The sequence below is a fragment of the Somniosus microcephalus genome, unplaced genomic scaffold (genome assembly GCF_052327205.1).
Source record: "Somniosus microcephalus isolate GS21.2 unplaced genomic scaffold, FLI_Smic_1.0 scaffold1194, whole genome shotgun sequence".
NCBI classification, from domain to species: domain Eukaryota; kingdom Metazoa; phylum Chordata; class Chondrichthyes; order Squaliformes; family Somniosidae; genus Somniosus; species Somniosus microcephalus.
In genome coordinates this window covers 30,001-39,678 of record NW_028226381.1, presented here as the reverse complement: position 1 = coordinate 39,678, position 9,678 = coordinate 30,001, and positions in this window count along the sequence as shown.

Genomic DNA, 9,678 nt, shown 5'->3' with positions numbered 1-9,678 from the left:
AGGTACCCCGCCAATCCCCCCTGCCAGAAATGACAAGTGTCAAATCAGCGGGACGGATTTGACTTTTGTGACCGACCGCTGGAACTTTTTTCGGCTACAGGCAGTCAAATTTTTCTCCTTCCGGACTTCCAGTACAACTTTGAACGGCCATATCTCCGCACTCCCGCGTCGGAGCCAAGCCGTTTTTACACCGTTAGACGCGGCTTCCCGTGCCCGTTCGAATGCCGCCCTGCTCGGCGGAAAAGGAGAATTTTTTTATTTTTCGGCCGATTTCGGGAAAAAAAATTCCCGCTCTGAACTCGGATTTTTCGGCTTTAATCGTTTCGTATACGGTCCCTTACGCAAGGGAGCCGAAGCCCCGGCCTCTGCCGGGCGTCAGGCTGCCGTTTTTAAGCCCGACCAAAAACCCGAAAATTGGTTAAAAATGGAAATAAATTTCCACCCAAAAAGGGTTAAAAGTCGGTTGGACGGCAGCCCGGGTCGGTCTCTGCAGACCTGGAGGCCCTAGACAGTAATCTGGAAAACAGATAAAGTCTCGAAAAACCACCTCCTACCATTCTCCAGGTACCCCGCCAATCCCCCCTGCCAGAAATGACAAGTGTCAAATCAGCGGGACGGATTTGACTTTTGTGACCGACCGCTGGAACTTTTTTCGGCTACAGGCAGTCAAATTTTTCTCCTTCCGGACTTCCAGTACAACTTTGAACGGCCATATCTCCGCACTCCCGCGTCGGAGCCAAGCCGTTTTTACACCGTTAGACGCGGCTTCCCGTGCCCGTTCGAATGCCACCCTGCTCGGCGGAAAAGGAGACATTTTTTTTTTTCCGGCCGTTTTCGGGAAAAAATTTTCCCGCTCTGAACTCCGATTTTACGCCTTTAATCGATTCGGAGACGGTCGCTTACGCAAGGGAGGCGAAGCCCGGGCCTCTGCCGGGCGTCAGCCTGCCGTATGTAAGCCCGTCCGAAGCATGAGTTCCCACTTTTGGTTATCCAGTTGTCAATTTTAAAATTTCAGTTAATCAGTTGCCTGCTTGGTTAATCATTTGTCGCTCTGACATTTGGTTAACCAGTTGTCGATGTTCGAAATTCAGTTAATGAGTTGCCTCTTTGAAATTTCAGTTAATGAGTTGGCCCTTTGGTTACTCATTTGTCCCTGTGTCTTTTGGTTTACCAGTTGTCGATGTTCGAAATTCAGTTAATGAGTTGCCTCCTTGGTTACTCATTTGTCGCTCTGGCTTTTGGTTAACCAGTTGTCGATGTTCAAAATTACAGTTAATGAGTTGCCTCTTTGAAATTTCAGTTAATGAGTTGGCCCTTTGGTTACTCATTTGTCCCTGTGTCTTTTGGTTAACCAGTTGTCGATGTTCGAAATTCAGTTAATGAGTTGCCTCCTTGGTTAATCATTTGTCGCTCTGACTCTTGGTTAACCAGTTGTCGATGTTCAAAATTTCAGTTAATGAGCTGCTCTTATGTTCTATGATTTCCTACCTTGACAACTCATTAACCAGTGTTTCAAACAATGCACCAGGCCATTTGACGACCCCAACTCGGTTCCACAAGCGGGAAAGCAGCACCCCAAGGCCCGGTAAGGGGGCCGAATACATTCCCATCGTGAATTCCGTCCCAAATGTGAATGACAAGTTTTCAGTTAATCAGTTGCCTGCTTGGTTACTCATTTGTCGCTCTGACATTTGGTTAACCAGTTGTCGATGTTCAAATTTCAGTTAATGAGTAGCCTCTTTGAAATTTCAGTTAATGAGTTGGCCCTTTGGTTACTCATTTGTCCCTGTGTCTTTTGGTTACCCAGTTGTCGATGTTCGAAATTCAGTTAATGAGTTGCCTCCTTGGTTAATCATTTGTCGCTCTGACTCTTGGTTAACCAGTTGTCGATGTTCGAAATTCAGTTAATGAGTTGCCTCCTTGGTTAATCATTTGTCGCTCTGGCTTTTGGTTAACCAGTTGTCGATGTTCAAAATTTCAGTTAATGAGCTGCTCTTATGTTCTATGATTTCCGACCTTGACAACTCATTAACCAGTGTTTCAAACAATGCACCAGGCCATTTGACGACCCCAACTCGGTTCCACAAGCGGGAAAGCAGCACCCCAAGGCCCGGTAAGGGGGCCGAATACATTCCCATCCTGAATTCCGTCCCAAATGTGAATGACAAGTTTTCAGTTAATCAGTTGCCTGCTTGGTTAATCATTTGTCGCTCTGACATTTGGTTACCCAGTTGTCGATGTTCAAATTTCAGTTAATGAGTAGCCTCTTTGAAATTTCAGTTAATGAGTTGGCCCTTTGGTTACTCATTTGTCCCTGTGTCTTTTGGTTACCCAGTTGTCGATGTTCGAAATTCAGTTAATGAGTTGCCTCCTTGGTTAATCATTTGTCGCTCTGACTCTTGGTTAGCCAGTTGTCGATGTTCGAAATTCAGTTAATGAGTTGCCTCCTTGGTTAATCATTTGTCGCTCTGACATTTGGTTAACCAGTTGTCGATGTTCGAAATTCAGTTACTGAGTTGCCTCCTTGGTTAATCATTTGTCGCTCTGGCTTTTGGTTAACCAGTTGTCGATGTTCAAAATTTCAGTTAATGAGTTGCCTCTTTGAAATTTCAGTTAATGAGTTGGCCCTTTGGTTACTCATTTGTCCCTGTGTCTTTTGGTTACCCAGTTGTCGATGTTCGAAATTCAGTTAATGAGTTGCCTCCTTGGTTAATCATTTGTCGCCCTGACTCTTGGTTAACCAGTTGTCGATGTTCGAAATTCAGTTAATGAGTTGCCTCCTTGGTTAATCATTTGTCGCTCTGGCTTTTGGTTAACCAGTTGTCGATGTTCAAAATTTCAGTTAATGAGCTGCTCTTATGTTCTATGATTTCCTACCTTGACAACTCATTAACCAGTGTTTCAAACAATGCACCAGGCCATTTGACGACCCCAACTCGGTTCCACAAGCGGGAAAGCAGCACCCCAAGGCCCGGTAAGGGGGCCGAATACATTCCCATCGTGAATTCCGTCCCTAATGTGAATGACAAGTTTTCAGTTAATCAGTTGCCTGCTTGGTTACTCATTTGTCGCTCTGACATTTGGTTAACCAGTTGTCGATGTTCAAATTTCAGTTAATGAGTAGCCTCTTTGAAATTTCAGTTAATGAGTTGGCCCTTTGGTTACTCATTTGTCCCTGTGTCTTTTGGTTACCCAGTTGTCGATGTTCGAAATTCAGTTAATGAGTTGCCTCCTTGGTTAATCATTTGTCGCCCTGACTCTTGGTTAACCAGTTGTCGATGTTCGAAATTCAGTTAATGAGTTGCCTCCTTGGTTAATCATTTGTCGCTCTGACATTTGGTTAACCAGTTGTCGATGTTCGAAATTCAGTTAATGAGTTGCCTCCTTGGTTAATCATTTGTCGCTCTGGCTTTTGGTTAACCAGTTGTCGATGTTCAAAATTTCAGTTAATGAGCTGCTCTTATGTTCTATGATTTCCGACCTTGACAACTCATTAACCAGTGTTTCAAACAATGCACCAGGCCATTTGACGACCCCAACTCGGTTCCACAAGCGGGAAAGCAGCACCCCAAGGCCCGGTAAGGGGGCCGAATACATTCCCATCGTGAATTCCGTCCCAAATGTGAATGACAAGTTTTCAGTTAATCAGTTGCCTGCTTGGTTACTCATTTGTCGCTCTGACATTTGGTTAACCAGTTGTCGATGTTCAAATTTCAGTTAATGAGTAGCCTCTTTGAAATTTCAGTTAATGAGTTGGCCCTTTGGTTACTCATTTGTCCCTGTGTCTTTTGGTTACCCAGTTGTCGATGTTCGAAATTCAGTTAATGAGTTGCCTCCTTGGTTAATCATTTGTCGCTCTGACTCTTGGTTAACCAGTTGTCGATGTTCGAAATTCAGTTACTGAGTTGCCTCCTTGGTTAATCATTTGTCGCCCTGACTCTTGGTTAACCAGTTGTCGATGTTCGAAATTCAGTTAATGAGTTGCCTCCTTGGTTAATCATTTGTCGCTCTGACATTTGGTTAACCAGTTGTCGATGTTCGAAATTCAGTTAATGAGTTGCCTCCTTGGTTAATCATTTGTCGCTCTGACTCTTGGTTAGCCAGTTGTCGATGTTCGAAATTCAGTTAATGAGTTGCCTCCTTGGTTAATCATTTGTCGCTCTGACATTTGGTTAACCAGTTGTCGATGTTCGAAATTCAGTTACTGAGTTGCCTCCTTGGTTAATCATTTGTCGCTCTGGCTTTTGGTTAACCAGTTGTCGATGTTCAAAATTTCAGTTAATGAGCTGCTCTTATGTTCTATGATTTCCGACCTTGACAACTCATTAACCAGTGTTTCAAACAATGCACCAGGCCATTTGACGACCCCAACTCGGTTCCACAAGCGGGAAAGCAGCACCCCAAGGCCCGGTAAGGGGGCCGAATACATTCCCATCCTGAATTCCGTCCCAAATGTGAATGACAAGTTTTCAGTTAATCAGTTGCCTGCTTGGTTAATCATTTGTCGCTCTGACATTTGGTTACCCAGTTGTCGATGTTCAAATTTCAGTTAATGAGTAGCCTCTTTGAAATTTCAGTTAATGAGTTGGCCCTTTGGTTACTCATTTGTCCCTGTGTCTTTTGGTTACCCAGTTGTCGATGTTCGAAATTCAGTTAATGAGTTGCCTCCTTGGTTAATCATTTGTCGCTCTGACTCTTGGTTAGCCAGTTGTCGATGTTCGAAATTCAGTTAATGAGTTGCCTCCTTGGTTAATCATTTGTCGCTCTGACATTTGGTTAACCAGTTGTCGATGTTCGAAATTCAGTTACTGAGTTGCCTCCTTGGTTAATCATTTGTCGCTCTGGCTTTTGGTTAACCAGTTGTCGATGTTCAAAATTTCAGTTAATGAGTTGCCTCTTTGAAATTTCAGTTAATGAGTTGGCCCTTTGGTTACTCATTTGTCCCTGTGTCTTTTGGTTACCCAGTTGTCGATGTTCGAAATTCAGTTAATGAGTTGCCTCCTTGGTTAATCATTTGTCGCCCTGACTCTTGGTTAACCAGTTGTCGATGTTCGAAATTCAGTTAATGAGTTGCCTCCTTGGTTAATCATTTGTCGCTCTGGCTTTTGGTTAACCAGTTGTCGATGTTCAAAATTTCAGTTAATGAGCTGCTCTTATGTTCTATGATTTCCTACCTTGACAACTCATTAACCAGTGTTTCAAACAATGCACCAGGCCATTTGACGACCCCAACTCGGTTCCACAAGCGGGAAAGCAGCACCCCAAGGCCCGGTAAGGGGGCCGAATACATTCCCATCGTGAATTCCGTCCCTAATGTGAATGACAAGTTTTCAGTTAATCAGTTGCCTGCTTGGTTACTCATTTGTCGCTCTGACATTTGGTTAACCAGTTGTCGATGTTCAAATTTCAGTTAATGAGTAGCCTCTTTGAAATTTCAGTTAATGAGTTGGCCCTTTGGTTACTCATTTGTCCCTGTGTCTTTTGGTTACCCAGTTGTCGATGTTCGAAATTCAGTTAATGAGTTGCCTCCTTGGTTAATCATTTGTCGCCCTGACTCTTGGTTAACCAGTTGTCGATGTTCGAAATTCAGTTAATGAGTTGCCTCCTTGGTTAATCATTTGTCGCTCTGACATTTGGTTAACCAGTTGTCGATGTTCGAAATTCAGTTAATGAGTTGCCTCCTTGGTTAATCATTTGTCGCTCTGGCTTTTGGTTAACCAGTTGTCGATGTTCAAAATTTCAGTTAATGAGCTGCTCTTATGTTCTATGATTTCCGACCTTGACAACTCATTAACCAGTGTTTCAAACAATGCACCAGGCCATTTGACGACCCCAACTCGGTTCCACAAGCGGGAAAGCAGCACCCCAAGGCCCGGTAAGGGGGCCGAATACATTCCCATCGTGAATTCCGTCCCAAATGTGAATGACAAGTTTTCAGTTAATCAGTTGCCTGCTTGGTTACTCATTTGTCGCTCTGACATTTGGTTAACCAGTTGTCGATGTTCAAATTTCAGTTAATGAGTAGCCTCTTTGAAATTTCAGTTAATGAGTTGGCCCTTTGGTTACTCATTTGTCCCTGTGTCTTTTGGTTACCCAGTTGTCGATGTTCGAAATTCAGTTAATGAGTTGCCTCCTTGGTTAATCATTTGTCGCTCTGACTCTTGGTTAACCAGTTGTCGATGTTCGAAATTCAGTTACTGAGTTGCCTCCTTGGTTAATCATTTGTCGCTCTGACATTTGGTTAGCCAGTTTTCGATGTTCGAAATTCAGTTAATGAGTTGCCTCCTTGGTTAATCATTTGTCGCTCTGGCTTTTGGTTAACTAGTTGTCGATGTTCAAAATTTCAGTTAATGAGTTGCCTCTTTGAAATTTCAGTTAATGAGTTGGCCCTTTGGTTACTCATTTGTCCCTGTGTCTTTTGGTTAACCAGTTGTCGATGTTCGAAATTCAGTTAATGAGTTGCCTCCTTGGTTAATCATTTGTCGCTCTGACTCTTGGTTAACCAGTTGTCGATGTTCGAAATTCAGTTATTGAGTTGCCTCCTTGGTTAATCATTTGTCGCTCTGACTCTTGGTTAACCAGTTGTCGATGTTCGAAATTCAGTTAATGAGTTGCCTCTTTGAAATTTCAGTTAATGAGTTGGCCCTTTGGTTACTCATTTGTCCCTGTGTCTTTTGGTTAACCAGTTGTCGATGTTCGAAATTCAGTTAATGAGTTGCCTCCTTGGTTAATCATTTGTCGCTCTGGCTTTTGGTTAACCAGTTGTCGATGTTCAAAATTTCAGTTAATGAGTTGCCTCTTTGAAATTTCAGTTAATGAGTTGGCCCTTTGGTTACTCATTTGTCCCTGTGTCTTTTGGTTATCCAGTTGTCGATGTTCGAAATTCAGTTAATGAGTTGCCTCCTTGGTTAATCATTTGTCGCTCTGGCTTTTGGTTAACCAGTTGTCGATGTTCAAAATTTCAGTTAATGAGCTGCTCTTATGTTCTATGATTTCCGACCTTGACAACTCATTAACCAGTGTTTCAAACAATGCACCAGGCCATTTGACGACCCCAACTCGGTTCCACAAGCGGGAAAGCAGCACCCCCAAGCCCCGGTAAGGCGGCCGAATACATTCCCATCCTGAATTCCGTCCCAAATGTGAATGACAAGTTTTCAGTTAATCATTTGCCACCTTGGTTCATCATTTGCCACTCTGACTTTTGGTTTCCCAGTTGTCAGTTTTCACATTTCAGTTACTGAGTTGACTTTGTCTTTCTCACTCTGTGTATCTCTATCTTCTCTCTGTCTCTCTCAGTGTATGCGAGTGTCTGTGTGTGTTCCACTGCCGCCCGGCCAACCGGGTCCAAAGGCCCGCCACGTTACACACGAAAAACCCCGGTCTCGCTTCGGAGCGACGGGCACCCGGCTTCTCGGTGTCGGACCGACTCCGTTCAGATACCGCTGGATGCCCCTTGCCCCTGGCTTGCTCTGGCAGCCGGCGCGTGCAGGCCGCCCCCTGCCCCGCCGTCTCAGTGGTCGGAAAGCGGTCTCCAGCCAACGGCTGTACCTCGGCCGCGGAAAGAGGCAGCTACACAAGCGAGGCACTGCTCTGTGCGGCCCCGCCACCCCGTTCAGCTGCCGTTGTCCCCGACCGGATCGGACTTTCCTTCCCGAAGTTATCCCCGATAAGCTGCCGCTGACCGACGGCCCGTCAGCCGCTGCGGGACGGCGACACTTTCCCGAACTTGCCGGGGTCCAGGCCGATAATATAGTGTGCGCCAGCGCCGGGGCTTTCCAACGAGCCATCCCCGAACGAAATCGGACACGGGAGTCGGGAGCGACAGGCGTTCGACTGGTGCCGGGCAACCGGGTCCAAACGCCCGCCTTGTTAAACACACGTATACCCCAGGCTCGATTCGGAGCGACGGGCACCCGGCTTCCCGGTGTCGGACCGACTCCGTTCAGATACCGTTGGATGCCCCTTGCCCCTGGCTTGCTCTGGCAGCCGGCGCGTGCAGGCCGCCCCCCGCCCCGCCGTCTCAGTGGTCGGAAAGTGGTCTCCAGCCAACGGCTGTACCTCGGCCGGGGAAAGGGGCAGCTACACAAGCCAGGCACTGGTCTGTGCGGGCCCGCCACCCCGTTCGGCTGCCGTTGATCCGGACCGGATCGGACTTTCCCTCCCGAAGTTATGCCCGATAAGCTGCCGCTCACCGGCGGCCCGTCAGCCGCTGCGGGATGGCGACACTTTGCCGAACTTGCCGGGGTCCAGGCCGATAATATAGTGTGCGCCAGCGCCGGGGCTTTCCAACGAGCCCTCCCTGACCGAAATCGGACACGGGAGTCCAGAGCGATAGGCGTTCGACTGCCGGCCGGCCAAACACAGGCAATCCCCCGCCGTTGCGGACCCGCTCCAGGACAACCGGGTCCAAACGCCCGCCTCGTTACACGCACGAAAACACCGGGCTCGATTCGGAGCGACGGGCACCCGGCTTCCCGGTGTCGGACCGACTCCGTTCCGGTACCCTTGGATGCCCCTTGCCCCTGGCTTGCTAGGACAGCCGGCGCGTCAAGGTGGGCCCCCGCGGCTCCGGCTCAGCAGTCGGAAAGCGGTCTCCAGCCAACGGCTGTACCTCGGCCGGGCCAAGAGGCAGCTACACAAGCCCGCTACTGGTCTGTGCGGCCCCGCCACCCCGTTCAGTCGCAGTTCACCCCGACCGGATCGGACTTTCCGTCCCGAAGTTATCCGCGATAAGCTGCCGCTGACCGACGGGGCGGCCGCCGGAACGGGACTGCGACACTTTCCCGAACTTGCCGGGGCCCAGGCCGATAATATAGTGTGCGCCAGCGTCGGGGCTTTCCAACCAGCCCTCCCTGACCGAAATCGGACACGGGAGTCCGGAGCCAAAGGCGTTCGACTGCCGGCCGGCCAAACCCAGGCAATCTCCCGCCGTTGGGGACCCGCTCCCGGACAACCGGGTCCAAACGCCCGCCCTGTTACACGCACGAAAACACCGGGCTCGATTCGGAGCGACGGGCACCCGACTTCCCGGTGTCGGACCGACTCCCTTCTGGTACCTATGGATGCCCCTTGCCCCTGGCTTGCTCGGACAGCCGGCGCGTCAAGGTGGGTCCCCGCGGCACCGGCTCAGCAGTCGGAAAGCGGTCTCCAGCCAACGGCTGTACCTCGGCCGGGCCAAGAGGCAGCTACACAAGCCCGCTACTGGTCTGTGCGGCCCCACCACCCCGTTCAGTCGCAGTTCACCCCGACCGGATCGGACTTTCCTTCCCGAAGTTATCACCGATAAGCTGCCGCTGACCGCTGGCCTGTTACCCGCTGCCGGACTGCGACACTTTGCCCAACTCGCCAGGGGCCAGTCCGGCAATATAATCTGCGCCAGCGTCGGGGCTTTCCAACCAGCCGTCCCCCACCCTAATCGGACACGGGAGTCGGGAACGGAGCGCCCGCCACCGGCCTTTCTAAACAGCCCAGTCCCCAACAATTCCCAGAAGCAACGCCTTGGCCAGCCTGGCAATTCATACACTGCAAATAGCACACATTAACACCACTCACACCCAATCGGCCCATCAACTTCGCTGCCGAGAACGGAAACTCGCCTTGACAATACTACTTCCAACCTCACACAAAAGCGGCCCATCAACTTCGCTTACGAGAACGGACAATCGGCCTGCAAAT